This window comes from Bos indicus, chromosome 4 (genome assembly GCF_029378745.1).
Source record: "Bos indicus isolate NIAB-ARS_2022 breed Sahiwal x Tharparkar chromosome 4, NIAB-ARS_B.indTharparkar_mat_pri_1.0, whole genome shotgun sequence".
In the NCBI taxonomy this organism is placed as follows: Eukaryota; Metazoa; Chordata; class Mammalia; order Artiodactyla; family Bovidae; genus Bos; species Bos indicus.
The window spans coordinates 29,180,631-29,195,227 of NC_091763.1; the positions used below are offsets into that span (position 1 = coordinate 29,180,631).

At 37.4% G+C, this 14,597-nt stretch overlaps 1 protein-coding gene across 2 annotated transcripts in view; it reads right to left on the reverse strand.

Moving 5' to 3' along the window:
* MACC1 (MET transcriptional regulator MACC1) overlaps nt 1-14,597 on the reverse strand; it is a 95,740-nt gene that overhangs the window by 51,210 nt on the left and 29,933 nt on the right. The gene's annotated exons all lie outside the window — the stretch shown is intronic.

Sequence of the window (14,597 nt, forward strand, 5' to 3'; positions counted from 1 at the left end):
TTTTGCATTGTTCAGTGCAAGAGAATTCTCTCAGCTTGTGTTTTTCAAAAGGTACAGAGGTCAAGTACTGATTCTGAAAGGGTGGACCTAGAGTAGAATTTATTGTGATTAAGGGATCTGAACCTGTAGGTCTTTGACTTGCACAGCCCTTTTCAGGACCCTGAGACTAATGCTGTATTAGTTTTCTTTTAAGTTTTACACCCTGTAAAACTCTACCACTTTATAGAGTACTTGACATTATGAGATCTCAGGAGTTTTCCCCTATCAGCAGTGTTTGTTTCTGTTTTTATGTGTAAATGCATTTCTTCAAAATACAAAGAATTGAGGCTTTGAAGTTAGAATTCTCTTGTTTTGGACCCCTGGGTATAAACTAAGGAAAGTTACTAAACATCCTGTGACTCTGTTTATCATCTGTAAAAAATGAAGAGTAATAAGAAGTGTTGTTGTTTTTGTTATTAATGAGCCCACATTGCTGGTGCTGCTTTAATAGTCAAAGTACTGTATAAAAGTGGCAGGACCAGCTGATTCTCTTTCTTTCCCTCTGATCCCTCCTTCCTATTATTCCTGTGCATATAGAAATAATTTCTCCAACTAGGCCTATTCCAGAAGCTTCTCCTATTATTCAGATGGTTTGAGACCCTGACCTCAGCCCCTAAGGGAAAATAAATAATTGCTGGTCAGTTGTCTTTTGGGACCCTATCTCCTATCCATCATTCTTCGTAGAACATTTTAACAGGTATTTGCATTACTCCTGTCAAAAACAGTGGCAGGCTCATGACAACAGAGGAACTGGGGTGTAAGAGAAAGAATGCAGACCTTGAAATTAGACAGATACAACTTCAAAACAAAGCTTACAAATGTACACACAATGGAGTATTACTCAGCCATTAAGAAGAATACATTTGAATCAGTTCTAATGAGGTGGATGAAACTGGAGCCTATTATGTAGAGTGAAGTAAGCCAGAAAGAAAAACACCAATACAGTATACTAACGCATATATATGGAATTTAGAAAGATGGTAACAATAACCCTTGTATACGAGACAGCAAAAGAGACACTGATGTATAGAACAGTCTTTTGGACTCGGTGGGAGAGGGAGAGGGTGGGATGATTTGGGAGAATGGCATTGAAACATGTATAATATCATATATGAAACGAGTCGCCAGTCCAGGTTCAATGCATGATACTGGATGCTTGGGGCTGGTGCACTGGGATGACCCAGAGGGGTGGTACAGGGAGGGAGGAGGGAAGAGGGTTCAGGATGGGGAACACGTGTATACCTGTGGCGGATTCATTTTGATATATGGCAAAACCAATACAATATTGTAAAGTTAAAAAATAAAATTAAATTAAAAAAACAAAGCTTACAAATGAATTCACTGAGCATAACTTTCTTGACAACAAAGTATAAAAATATTTTTAAAGTTGTTTTAGTGGTATGTGAATTATATATCAATAAGGCTGCAGATTTTTTGGTAGAAAAGTTATTGTAAAGATTAAACTGAATACCATAAATCCTGAATTAATACCAATCACTGCTGAAAATGATAGCTCTTATTTGTTTTATTTTTCTCATATCTGTGAAAAAATCACATCAATTCTGTTGGTCTTAGCATAAGTAATGAGTAGCTACTGACAAAGATACTTAAGAAATATTGGAAAAGAGGAACCAGAAAAAGTACTTTGGAAGTTTAATTGCTCTTTTAACATGATTGATTATTCAACTATGATCTTTTTACCTCTCTAAGGAGGGTAACTGAAAAATTACTGTATTTTTTTCTAACTAGTTTTTCTCAGTCCTTTTGCAACAAAATCTAATGCTTTTTAGCCAATACTTGCCCCATTGTTACTGAATTGAATTAATTATAAGATTCCCCAAATTCTTTGCCAGGAAAGAAAACACCCTCTGACAAATATTTTGTGTATACTCAGTCTTCCTAGGTTTGAACTTAAAATGCTGGTGTAAATCATTTACATATCTAAAGTCTACCTTCTTGACAGAAAGACAGTACAAATGTTCAGCTGCTATTACATGATAACAGCATGAACACTGATGTAAAAAAGGCTTATAGTGGATCACTAATAAGAGATGGTGAGTCCTACTCAAAGGCATAAATAACAGGAAAACACAGGTGCCCAAATAAATATATGGGTTACAAGTAGGGAGACAAACTATTTATGAGGGTTTGCCCAGGACTGTCCTGTTTTGAAACTAAAACCCCTCAGTCCAGGGAAACCAGGATGGTTGTCACTGTAATTACAATATGCTGTTTAGTTGCTGCTGCTGCTAAATCACTTCAGTTGTGTCCGACTCTGTGTGACCCCATAGACAGCAGCCCACCAGGCTCTCCTGCCCCTGGGATTCTCCAGGCAAGAACACTGGAGTGGGTTGCCATTTCCTTCTCCAATGCATGAAAGTGAAAAAGTGAAAGTGAAGTCGCTCAGTCGTGTCCAACTCTTAGCAACCCCATGGACTGCAGCCCACCAGGCTCCTCCATCCATGGGATTTTCCAGGCAAGAGTACTGGAGTGGGGTGCCGCGTGTCTAACTGTTGTGACCCCATGGACCGTAGCCTGCCAGTCTCCTCTGTTCATGGGATTCTCCAGGCAAGAATATTAGAGTGAGTTGCCATTTCCTTCTCCAGTAATTACACTATATTAGAGTAATTACACTATATTAGACAAATACATGGTCCCACGTAGAGGATGTGAAATAGTCAATATACATTCCTTCTATCTGTAAATATTTTTAAATATTTAAAATCATGAACAAAAAAGTAAACATACCCATAACTGAGCCATCAGGAATGGCAAATTTTAATGTTTAAATTAGACTTTGTTGGTTCTATTTTCATGTGTTAAATTCTAATAGAAATAGCAAATTAAATACAAAGGAAACCATCCAGAATGGGATGAATAGACTTATCCATCACTGTCCTTTTTACTTCATTAAATCAGACTGAAAAATTGAACTCTCTCACTTCCCCCAAAAGAAATTCGAACATTTCCAGAAGGAACTCTTCCTTTCCCTTCCTCCGCCTCTCCCCTTTCTTTCAAAGCAGGTGGAATTCTCAAGGTAGAGGGCTGCGTTCCCCTCTCCTGAGACCCTCACTGCTCTGTGACAGTTGGTGGATTCCATGTGTTCAGCTGAGGAAACCGGAAGGAGACTCAGATTTGTGCCCACAGCGCCACCTGGTGCCAGGTCGGAGTCTTCCTGGACTGCTGCTTGGGAGCTTTGTGATGGTCTTGCTTCCAGCCCCCTGACTGACTGCCCTAACTAGTTTAATGTAAAATCGAGATTTGCAGCCATTCTTCTGCATCATCAACCATGAAACTTAAAAACAAATAAACAAAAAAAACACTGATGTCCAGAACCTGTTACAAGAGCCTGGAGTAGAACCCAGGTATCATTATTTTTTATAAAAATGTCCCAGAAGATTCTGATGCACAACAAACATTGAGAGCCACTGAATCATAATTAAAGGTGATGAGAATATATTCCTGAATATTAGAATATTCTCATATATATGAGACTACATATGTTGAATATATTTGTTTCATTTTGTTTTGGACAAGCATAAAATATACATCATAAAATATAGGCAGCTCAAGATGCCCATTTCTACAAGTCAAACCTGGGGCAAAACACTTATTGGGACATTATAAGAGACATGGGATTTCAAGGTGATAAAGGAAACATGTAGGAATCTCTCTTCCCTGTAAGTGGCATGGCCCTTCCTGATATAGCCCAGGGATCATTTCTAAGACCAGTGCTACTTTAGGCTTTAAGGACAAATACTCTCTCCCTTATCATGCTTTGTTGGGGTTTATGTATTCCTCTTTTCTTTCTCTTAGTACTATAAGATCTATATGGAGACACTTTTGGATACTAAAATAATATAAAAGCCTGTTTTTAGCATAAATCTTGGTTATGTTTAGGCCAAAAGAGTTTTCTTATGTTCAGGGTAGCATTTTCTAGCTTACCACATACATACAAACATACATATAGATATGTCCCCAAAGAGCATCTCCCTAGTTAACATTTCCCAGTAAAAGCTTTCCAGCTTTTAATACACAGATTTTACATAACATGTGAACCTCTCATTAGGACCTATTGGCAGTCTCTCTAGGAAAAAAATATGTTTATTTCCCCTAAATTCAAAGGAATATTTTTAGCTAAAAACCTAAGGTTTCATGGATCAAAGCCATGTCATGGCAAAGGGGCTTGCATGACTTAATGAAGCTGTAAGACATGCCCTGCAGAGCTATCCAAGATGGATGGGACATAGTGAAGAGCTCTGACAAAACATGGTCCCCTTCATGGACCACAGACTTGTTGTGGCAAAGGGGTTTGCATAACTCAATAAAGCTATGAGCCATGCCATGCAGGGCAAACCAAAATGGACAGGTCATCATGAAGAGTTCTCAAAAACGTGGTCTACTGGAGGAGAGAATGGTAAACCACTCCAGTATTTGTGCCACAAGAACCCCATAAAAAATATGAAAAGGCAAAAAGATATGACACCAGAAGATGAGCCCCCACTGGTTAGAAGATGCCTAATATGCTACAAGGGAAGAGTGGAGAAATAGCTCCAGAAAGAATGAAGAAGCTGGGCCAAAGTGAAAATGACGGCCAGTAGTGGATGTGTCTGGTAGTGAAAGTAAAGTTTTACCCTGGAAAGAACAATATTGAATAAGAAACTGGAATGTTAGGTCTATGAATCAAAGTAAATTGGATGTGGTCAAGGAGATAGCAAGAGTGAACATTGACATCTTAGGAATCAGTAAACTAAAATGGACAGAAAAGAGTGAATATAATTAGATGACCATTATATCTACAGCTGTGGGCAATAATTCCTTAGAAGAAATGGAGTAGGCCTCAAAGTCAATAAAAGAGTCTAAAATGCAGTACTTGGGTGCAATCTCAAAAATGACAGAATGATTTTGGTTTTCTTTCAAGGCAAACCGCTCAGCATCACAGTAATCCAAGTCTATGGCCCAACCACTAATGCTGAAGAAGCTGAAGTTGACCAGTTCTATGATAAGACCTTTGAGAACTAAAACCGAAAAAAAGTGTACTTTTCATCACAGGGAAATGGAATAGAAAAGTAAGAAGTCAAGAGATACCTGGAGTAATAGGCAAGTTTGCCTTTGGAGTACAAAATGACACAGAGCAAAGGCTAACAAAGTTTGTCAAGAGAATGCATTGGTCACAGCAAACACCCATTTCCAACAACACAAGAGACAACTCTACACAGGGATATCACCAAGTAGTCAATACCAAAATAAGACTGATTGTATTCTTTGCAGCCAAAGATGGAGAAACTCTATACAGTCAGCAAAAACAAGACCTGGAGCCGATTGTGGCTCAGATCATCAGTTCCTTATTCCAAATTCATGCTCAAATTGAAGAAACTAGGGAAAACCACTAGGCCATTAAGGTACGACCTAAGTCAAATTGCTTACGGCCAAATTGAAGAAACTAGGGAAAACCACTAGGCCATTAAGGTATGACCTAAGTCAAATTTTTGCTTACAGGAGGCAGTGACCAAAACCATCCCCAAGAAAAAGAAATGCAAGAAGGCAACATCGTTGTCTGAGGAGTCTTTACAAATAGCTGAGGAAAGAAGAGAAGTGAAAGGCAAGAGAGAAAGGGAAAGATATACCCAACTGAATACAGAGTTCCAGAGAACAGGAAGGCGAGATAGATAAGAAGCCCTTCTTAAATGAACAATGCAAAGAAATAGAGAAAACAATTGCATGGGAAAGACTAGAGATCTCTTCAAGAAAACTGGAGAGATCAAGGGAATATTTACTATAAGGATGGGCTTGATAAAGGACAGAAATGGTCAGGATCTAACAGAAGCAGAAAAGATTAAGAAAAGGTGGCCAGAATACATAGATCAGATCAGATCAGATCAGTTGTTCAGTCATGTCCGACTCTGCTGCCCCATGACTCGCAGCACGCCAGGCCTCCCTGTCCATCACCAACTCCCAGAGTTCACTGAGACTCATGTCCATCGAGTCAGTGATGCCATCCAGCCATCTCATCCTCTGTTGTCCCCGTCTCCTCCTGACCCCAATCCCTCCCAGCATCAGAGTCTTTTCCAATGAGTCAACTCTTCGCATGAGGTGGCCAAAGTACTGGAGTTTCAGCATTAGCATCATTCCTTCCAAAGAAATCCCAGGCCTGATCTCCTTCAGAATGGACTGCTTGGATCTCCTTGCAGTCCAAGGGACTCTCAAGAGTCTTCTCCAACACCACAGTTCAAAAGCAGCAATTCTTCGGTGCTCAGCCTTCTTCACAGTCCAACTCTCACATCCATACATGACCACAGGAAAAACCATAGCCTTGACTAGACGGACCTTTGTTGGCAAAGTAATGTCTCTGCTTTTCAATATGCTATCTAGGTTGGTCATAACTTTCCTTTCAAGGAGTAAGCGTCTTTTAATTTCATGGCTGCAGTCACCATCTGCAGTGATTTTGGAGCCCCAAAAAACAAAGTCTGACACTGTTTCCACTGTTTCCCCATCTATTTCCCAGGAAGTGGTGGGACCGGATGCCATGATCTTCGTTTTCTGAATGTTGAGCTTTAAGCCAACTTTTTCACTCTCCACTTTCACTTTCATCAAGAGGCTTTTGAGTTCCTCTTCACTTTTTGCCATAAGGGTGGTGTCATCTGCATATCTGAGGTGATTGATATTTCTCCCGGCAATCAGGATTCCAGCTTGTGTTTCTTCCAGTCCAGCGTTTCTCATGATGTACTCTGCATATAAGTTAAATAAACAGGGTGACAATATACAGCCTTGACGAACTCCTTTTCCTATTTGGAACCAGTCTGTTGTTCCATGTCCAGTTCTAACTGTTGCTTCCTGACCTGTATACATATTTCTCAAGAGGCAGATCAGGTGGTCTGGTATTCCCATCTCTTTAAGAATTTTCCACTATACAAAATAGTTCTTAATTACCCGGATAACTATGATGGTGTGACCACTCACCTAGATCCATACATCCCAGAGTGCAAATTCAAGTGGACCTTAGGAAGCATTATTACAAACAAATCTAGTGGAGGTGATGGAATTCCAGGTGAGCTATTTAAAATGCTAAAAAGATGATGCTGTTAAAGTGCTGCACTGAATATGCCAGCAAATTTGGAAAATTAAGAAGTGGCCACAGGACTGGAAAAGGTCGATTTTCATTCCAGTTTCAAAGAAGGGCAATGACAAAGAATGCTCAAACTACCATACAATTGTGCTTATTTTACATGCTATTAAATATATGCTCAAAATTCTTCAAGCTAGGCTTTGGCAGCACATGAACTAGAACTTCCAGATGTACAAGTTGGATTTAGAAAAGCAAGAGGAACCAGAGATCTAATTGCCAACATTCGTCAGATCATAGAAAAATCAAGAGAATTCCAGAAAAGCATCTACTTCTGCTTCATTGCCTAAGCAAAAGCCTTTGACTGTGTGAATTACATCAAACTGTGGAAAATTCTTAAAGGACAGGAGTACCAGACCACCTTCCCTGTATCCTGAGAAACCTATATATGGGTCAAGAAGCAATAGTTAGAACCAGACATGGAACAACAGACAGGTTCAAAATGGGAAAAGGAGTACAAAAAGGCTATTGCCATCCTGTTTATTTAACTTCTATGCAGAGTACATCATGTGAAATGTGGGCTGGATGAATCACAACTGGAATTAAGATTGCCGGGAGAAATATCATTAACCTCAGATATGCAGATGATACCACTCTAATGGCAGATAGTGAAGAGGAATTATGGAGTCTCTTGATGAAGATGAAAGAGGAGAGTAAAAAATTTGGCTTAAAACTCAACATCAAAGAAACTAAAATCATGGAATCTGGTCCCATCACTGCATGGCAAATAGAAGGAGAAAAAGTGGAAGCAGTGACGGGCTTTATTTTCTCAGGCTCCAAAATCACTGCAGACAGTGACTGCAGCCATGAAATTAAAAATCGTGCTCCTTGGAAGGAAAGTTATGACCAACCTAGACAGCATATTAAAAAGCAGAGACATCACTCTGCCAACAAAAACCCATAGTCAAAGCTATGGTTTTTCAAGTAGTCATGTACAGATGTGAGAGTTGGACCATAAAGAAGGTTGAGTGCTGAAGAATTGATGCTTTCAAACTGTGGAGCTGGAGAACACTCTTGAGAGTCTCCTGAATAGCAAGGAGATCAAACTGATCAATCCTGAAGGAAATCAACCCTGAATATTCATTGGAAGGACTCGTGCTGATGCTGAAGCTCCAATACTTTGGCCACCCGATGTGAAGAGCTGACTCATTGGAAAAAACCCTTACGCTGGGAAAGATTGAGGGCAAGAGGGGAAGGGAGAAGCAGAGCATGAGATCATTAGATAGAATCACTGATTCAATGGACACGAATTTGAGCAAATTTCAGGACATAGTGAAGGACAGGAAAGCTTGGCATGCTGCAGTCCACGGGGTTGGAAAGAATCGGACATGAGTTAGTGACTGAACAACAGCAGCAAGTTTCATTTCAAATTCAACCAGTAGAACATCAGAATCATAAGCAGTCACTGCAAAATAAAGATAGTATAAATAAAGGGGTTATGAATTTTTAAGCTACTAGAACTAAGCAATATTTTTTTATACATCTATATTAACTACATAGTATTTCATGCACATATGTTTTAGTAGTTTTCTGTTACATTTGTAGGAAAGAAGTTCAGGGTTTTGTGTGATATATAATACATTTTAATTTTTTTCATTTTAAAATTTGGAAATACACAAACAATATTTGAAATTAAAGGACAAATTACTAACATTATGCATGAAATTGTTCTATCCAGTTTTACTTATTAGATGAAATTATTAAGCTACATTGTTCAAGCTTACTCTATCCTTACAGTTATTTTATACCTGTTTGATTTATAAATTTCTGCTGGAAAGTGAAAGTGAAGTTGCTCAGTTGTGTCCAACTCTTTGTGACCCCATGGACTGTAGCCTACAGGCTCCTCCCTCCATGGGATTCTCCAGGCAAGAGTACTGGAGTGGGTTGCCATTTCCTTCTCCAGGGGATCTTCCCAACCCAGGAACTGAACCAATGACTCTTTTATCACAGGCAGATTGTTTACCACTGTGTCACCAGGGAAGCAGTAGTTATGTTTCTTTAATGGATTTTCTCTTTATTTTTCTCTAGCATTTCTCTTTATCACTATGAATGTTTTTGACCTAAATTTTTCTTTGGGTGTGTTTTAAAATGGAATGATGCCTGAAACTCAAGGAAATTCAGTATTTGTGTGATATCTTTTTCTCTTTATTTCAACACTTTTGATTGGTTATTAGGTATGCTACCATAAACAGCTAACAGCTGGATTTTTAAGAATTCATTTTGATTATTAATCTCTGTCTTTAAATAGTTGAATTCTATCATTTTATAATCATTTAAAAGTCATCAAATGTCATGATTTTTACTTATTTCTACCACTTCATATTGTATTTTTACTTATTTTTCTTTCTTTTATTGGTTTGATAAAATTTTCAATATTCCTTTTATTCCCTATTCCAAGTTTCTAAACATATATCATGAGTCTCTTTAGCCTCCTGGTGAGACTATGGAGGAGGAGTCTCAGTCTTAAGAAGTAAAAAGCTGAACTTGAGTTACTAACAAATTGTTATTTGTATAGAGATTTAAATTTTTCTCTTTTAAGAATTAATAAGAGACTGACAAATTGCTCTTTAAAATTCCACCTCTATCTATCTATAATATCTATTGTAAGTTCTTATAAGACTGTAATATCTATTTTACATTATTATATTATCATTATTACAATATATATCTTACAATATCTATTGCAAGCTTTCATAAGACTATATAAAAACATGTATTATTCTAAAATATATATTCTGATATTCAAACAATAACCAAAATGAACATTCCAACTTAACCAAAGAGACAAATTGACTGAAAATGACATGTAATCATGGAAGAAAGACAAGAATATAAGGAAGTTTCTTTGGATAAGGTTGGATGTCCAAGCTAAAAATGAGATGGCACTTAGAAAATATATGGAAGAAAATAGAAACATTCTTTTAAGTAGATTATAATCTATGAAGAAAATTTTTAAAGAATACCTAATCTGCTTAGTTACAAAGGGAAAAGGGTAAAAACAGAGAATACAGTAAATATTACTATTAATATTTAAAAATCATTGTGAATAAAATAATAGAAAATAGAGAGACTGGAAATAAGGGAAATCTGACAGAAGTAAGAGTTTGTCTAATATAGGTTAACTTAAACTTGCAGTAACTAATAACACCTAAGGATTACTAGGTATACTCTGTGCTAGGTAGTGTTCTAAGTACTTTACATCTGTTATCTCCTCTAACCTGCATAGTGAAGTGAAAGTGAAGGCACTCAGTCCTGTCCAACTCTTAGCGACCCCATGGACTACAACCCATCAGGCTCCTCTGTCCATGGGATGTTCCAGGCAAAAGTATCGGAGTGGGGTGCCATTGCCTTCTCCGAATCTGCATCATAGGTAAGTGATATTATTATCTCCATTTTGCAGTGAGGGAAACTGAGGTATGTAGAGATTAGTTTACTTACCTAATGTCATATAGCAAAGAAGTAAAAGAGTCAAGAGCCAAAGTGCAAAAATATTGCTCTGGGGTCCACACTGTCATAGAGTAAAACCAGAGTAATCTGTAGGTAATGTCCCTGAAAATCCTAAAGTAGAAGGCCTTGAGTAGCTCCCCTGAAGGACCAACTACAACTGCCACTACATGGCCAGAGCGCCGGTTACATCCGTAATTGTACTCCAGGTCAGTAATGCCCTGCTCGTTGGTTTCTCATGTTGTTTTTCTTCCTAACATCCTCATGTTGCCTCTCCAGGACCCCTTGTAATCTAAATGCATCTTTGATTCTTATAAACTCAAAGGGACCTACTAACTGGGATGTTTTTGAGTTTTACAATATAAATGAGATGAAGCATTTATCAACATTCTAAATGGATCTGGAAACTTTCAACATAAAAACTGGTCCATAAGTATAAAATATTTAATGCCAAACTAAGTAACTAGAAGTTAGAATAAATCATTATCTTAATCACAAAAACAACAGGACATGTGAATTTACAGCTGTGGTCAGGATGGAGCACCATAAAAATGTAGTATCATATTGAAAAGTGGGTAAGATAATAAAATAAATAAAAGGAACCTAAAATACTGAAAATGAAAGAATTATCTGTTCTATTTAAATTCACTGGAAAAGGTTTCAAAATACTATCTGGAAATTTTGAGAGGATTCACTTGAAGAAAATAAAAGTGTCTAAGGACTGGTGTGGCGGATTCATTTTGATATTTGGCAAAACTAATACAATTATGTAAAGTTTAAAAATAAAATAAAATTAAAAAAATAAAAAAAGGAAGAATGAACATATAAAATTCCTTAGGAGATCTAAACAATAATTTTAAAATCATTCATAAAAACATTCATCGCCACACAATTTTAATGCCAAAGTAAATTATTATAAATATCCCATAATGTAGAAAAAAATGGATTACAATGGATTCATTGTAATGGATTCATTAGAACATTATACAGTCATTACAGGTAATCTTGGTGGAAGTATGTAACAGCATGAAGGTTTTTTTTTTTTTCTGTTTAATAAGTTATGCTTGGATGCACTGAAATGGAGAGGAGTTGGGGGCAGACAGGTAGGCCTGCACTGGAAGGAGCTGAAATGAAAGGCCAGAGATGCACTTTTTAATTTTTTTAAGAATAATTGCTTTACAGAATTTTGTTGTTTTCTGTCATAAATCAACAAGAAGCAGCCATAGATACCCCTATATCCCCTCCCTCCTGAACCTCCCTTCCATATCCCTCCCCATCCCACTCTTCTAGATTGTCACAGAGACCCTGTTTGAGTTCCCTGATTCATACAGCAAATTCCTGTTGGCTTTCTATTTTACATATGGTATTGTAAATTTCCATGTTACTCTCCTCATACATCTCACCATCTCCTTCTTCCCCTCCCACCATGTCCATAAGTCAGTTCTCTATGTCTGTTCTCCATTGCTGCCCTGAAAATTATTTCATCAGTACCATCTTTTAGATTTAACATATATGCATCAGTATACACTATTTACATTTCTCTTTCTGTCTTACTTCAATCTGTATAATAGGCTCTAGGTTCATCCACCACAATAGAACTGACTCAAACGTGTTCCTTTTTATAGCTGAATAGTATTCCATTGTATTTATGTATCACAGCTGTCGATAGACATCTAGGTTGCTTCCACGTTCTAGCTATTGTAAATAGCACTGCAATGAATATTGGGATAAATGTGTCTTTTTCAATTTTGATTTCCTCTGAGTATATGCCTTGGAGGTCATATGGTGGTTTTATTCCTAGCTTTTTAAAGAATCTCCATTCCGTCTTCCATAGTAGCTGCATCAATGTACATTCCCACCAGCAATGCAAGAGGGCTCCCTTTTTTCCACACCCTCTCCAGCATTTATTGTTTGTAGACTTTTTCATGATGGCCATTCTGACTGGTGTGAGGTGGTATCTCATTGTAGTTTTGATTTGGATTTCTCTAACAATGAGAGGTGTTGAGCATATTTTCATGTGTTTCTTAACCATCTGTATGTCTTCTTTGGAGAAATGACTTTTTAGGTCTTTTTTCCCACTTTTTGATTGGGTTGTTTGTTTTTCTGGAATTGAGTTGTATGAGCTGCTTGCATATTTTAGAAATTAATTCTTTGTCAGTTGTTTCTTTTGCTATTTTTTTCTCCCATTCTGAGGGTTGTTCTTTCACCTTGTTTGTAGTTTCCTTTGCTGTGCAAAAGATTTTAAATTTAAATAGGCCCCAATTGTTTATTTTTTTTAATTTAATTTTATTTTTTAACTTTACAATATTGTATTGGTTTTGCCATATATCGAAATGAATCCGCCACAGGTATACATGTGTTCCCCATCCTGAACCCTCCTCCCTCCTCCCTCCCCATATTTCCTTTACTCTAGGAGGTGGGTCATAGAAGACCTCACTTTGATTTACGTCATCAAGTGTTCTGCCTATGTTTTCCTCTAAGAGTTTTATAGTTTCTGGTCTTACATTTAGGTCTTTAATCCATTTTGACTTGGAATATCTCTCCATTTCTTAGTGTGTGGCATTAGGAAGAGTTCTAATTCCATTCTTTTCCATGCAGCTGTCCAGTTTTTCCAGTACCATTTATTGAAGAGGCTGTCTTTGCCCCATTGTATATTCTTGCCTCCTTTGTCAAAAAATAACGTACCCATAGTTCCATGCGTTACCTCTGGGCTCTCTATCTTATTCCATTGGTCTATATTTCTGTTTTTGTGTCAGTGCCATACTGCCTTGATGACTATAGCTTTGTAGTATACTCTCAAGTCAGGAAGATTGATTCCTCCAGTCCCATTCTTTCTCAAGACTGCTTTAGCTATTCGGGGTCTTTTGTGTTTCCATATGAATTGTGAAACATTTTGTTCTAGTTATGTGAAAAATGCCATTGGTAATTTGCTAGAGATGGCACTGAATCTGTAAATTGCATTTGGTAGTATAGTCCTTTTCACAATATTGATTCTTCCTACCAGGATCATGGAATATCTCTCCATCTATTTATGTCATCTTTGATTTCTTTCATCAGTGTCTTATAATTTTCTGTGTCCAGTTTTTTTTGTCTCCTTATGTAGATTTATTCCTGGATATTTTATTCTTTTTGTTGCAATGGTGAATGGGATTCATTCCTTAATTTCTCTTTCCTATTTTTCATTGTTTATATAGGAATCAGTTCAGTTCAGTTCAGCCACTCAGTCATGTCCAGCTCTTTGTGACCCCATGAACCACAGCACGCCAGGCTTCCCGGTCCATCACCAACTCCCAGTCCACCCAAATCCATGTCCATTGAGTCGGTAATGCCATCCAACCATCTCATCCTCTGTCGTCTCCTTCTCCTCTGGCCCTCAATCTTTTCCAGCATCAGGGTCTTTTCAAATGAGTCAGCTCTTTGCATCAGGTGGCCAAAGTATTGGAGTTTCACCTTCAACATCAGTCCTACCAATGAACACCCAGGACTTATCTCCTTTAGGATTGGCAGTAAGTATTTTTATAAGACTATGTTGAAATGAAAAAACTTAAACATGGTAGAAAATCATGAAACGTCATGAAGAGAAACAGGACAGAGATATTAAAAACCTAACATACACAATAATACTACCAATACATTTGTTTAAGTGGTAAGACTCTTTCAGTGATTTTCATTTTCCTTTTCTCTATTTTTTAAATTTCAATGAGTGTATATTATTTTATTATGAAAATATTATTTGACATAGAGAGGACAGTAGTAATTAAATCATACCTAATGTCTCCAAAATCACTGCAGATGGTGACTGCAGCCATGAAATTAAAAGACGCTTACTCCTTGGAAGGAAAGTTATGACCAACCTAGATAGCATATTGAAAAGTAGAGACATTACTTTGCCAACAAAGGTCCGTCTAGTCAAGGCTATGGTTTTTCCAGTGGTCATGTATGGATATAAGAATTGGACTGTGAAGAAAGCTGAGTGCCGAAGAATTGATGC